General features: G+C 41.2%; 1 pseudogene; it reads right to left on the reverse strand.

The window, feature by feature from the left end:
* Positions 1 to 353: 353 nt before the first annotated feature.
* LOC122738263 lies at positions 354 to 735 on the reverse strand (annotated as a pseudogene).
* Positions 736 to 2,192: the final 1,457 nt, after the last annotated feature.

Raw genomic sequence — 2,192 nt, forward strand, 5'->3', positions numbered from 1 at the left:
TGTAGTAGAATATATCCTTATTTGTACCAGAAGAACCTTTCTTACCACTTTTTGCATTTGACATTTGATTAAATGAACTAATGTGGTCTCTGGTTGATCTGGTAAATGAATGGAGGTTTGTGAAATGTATTTTTAAGTGGATGTTAAACTTCATAATACCTTGGACTGTAGGCAGCTTCTAGGGACCCATATGTCAAAAGGCTCCTAGGCCTACATTTAAAACCTTCAAATGAGAAGGAAGTCCAGAAATAATCTAGCCAATTCATTCCTGAAGCATAGATTACTCTTTTTTTCCAAAAATAAAACGCTTTATTAGGAAACATCAGGGAACTATGCGTGGGAAAAGGAGGGGGTCACTCTGTCCAACAGTGGCTGCAGTGGGGGGCCGTGCACACGTAGTAGAGCCTCATGGCATCTTCAGCCTGGGCACTGTGGGACCGGAACAACACAGTCTCCTTGTGGTCACACTTCTGGCATGGGTGGTCCTTGGTCCCAGGCAGGTTGGGGTCCTGAGACATGCTGGCGATGATCTGGGTCAACTAGTCCACCTCGTGCATGTCTTGTTCAAGTAGATGCAGCTGTTGTTCGGCCTCCTGCCAGTAGTCACAGTTGCAATACACATAGAGAAGGATGTGGTTCTCCCTGTCCTCCATGGGGTAGATAGAGCATGTTGTTATACTCCTGGCAGAAGCAGATTCTCACAAAACCTGGCTCATATGTCCCATCGGGCTCCATGGCGATGGGGAGCCATCAGGAGCCTGTGTCCCACTTCATAGATTACTTCTACAGCAGTAACATATATGGATATTTAGCCCTAGATGATGTTTTCTCTGACTTGGGGTTAAAGATTAAATTATGTTCATCATATTAAGTTATATTAAATACAATGAATTTTAGGTATTTAAACTGGCAAGTTTTTACTCTCATAGCCAAAAAATGTAAGCCTCTCAAGAGCAAGGGTATTCTTGTTTTATGTTAGTTTAATTGAATTGTTTGATGAATGAAATGGGTAAACCATTCATACGGAACACATAAAAATGCCACAAGGAAAAAATCTGAATTGGGGGCTCCCTGAAGCATAGGATCTGGGAGGGGGATAAGACCAATATCAACAGCAAGACCACAAACAGAAGATAGGCATGTAGGAACAGATGAATACTTATTCACTGTTCAATTATTATTACCTTTACACAGACTGTTTAAATATTACTATTTACACAGTTTCGTGAGGGTAAGGAATATATCATGTTTCAACTTTGCAACCTCAAGTACTAAATAAAATTTTATGCAATTGAAGTGGTGTTTCAGAAATAAATGCATAAAATCATGTTTTTTTACTAATAGGGACACCATTTCCCCAGTTAACATTTATTGAATGTTCAGGCCATAGTTATTTTGACAGTTTATAATATGATCAAAAATGTATTTTCTTGGGATACCTGAAAGCTACATTCTAGCCCCAGCTTGGCCACGAACTTGTCTGTAACCTTGGGTGAGTCTAGTCCCCCTTTGGACCTTATTTTCCCCATCTGTAAAGATCTGTATCAGGTGATCTTTAAGATTCCTTCCAGTTTTATCCAATTCCTGTAGGGTCTAGGGACCAAGGTGGCCAGGAACAGGCAAATGATAATAAAACCGGCCAACCCTGAGTTCTGACACAAAGGACTCCAATAGAGTTTATAACTTAACATTATATTTACTTACAGTAAAGATTTCCTATCAATGGTTTCCAGTTACACATAACTTGCAAATAATTTGCAAAACATTCTCCAGGATGCCAGAGGTCAGACACATCAATAGCTGCTGCAAACCCACTGACTTTATTTTTCCAGGGCTGGCTGAGCAACTGGAGGTTTGTCCCCCACAGTCTGCTGGGGAGGGGCCAGGGCTCCAAGCCCATCTCCTTGCTGGTCCTGCTGAGGTTGGAGCAGCTGTAACAACAGCAACAGTAGTAATGGTGATGGTGATAATAATGCCTTACATTTATAGATTGCTGTATGGTTTGTAAAATGCTTTACACATGCTATCTTAAACCAACTTGAATGGGGCCTAGGGAGACTGGGGGTCCTGGATGCTCTAGAACCTTCCCATAAGCTGCTTGGTAGGCGCTTGGAAAGTAGCAGATGTCTAAAATGCCATGAATCTATTCTTATTGGAATATTATAGGAGATCCCAGTAAGCACTCGTCATGA

The sequence above is a fragment of the Dromiciops gliroides genome, chromosome 2, assembly GCF_019393635.1.
Source record: "Dromiciops gliroides isolate mDroGli1 chromosome 2, mDroGli1.pri, whole genome shotgun sequence".
In the NCBI taxonomy this organism is placed as follows: domain Eukaryota; kingdom Metazoa; phylum Chordata; class Mammalia; order Microbiotheria; family Microbiotheriidae; genus Dromiciops; species Dromiciops gliroides.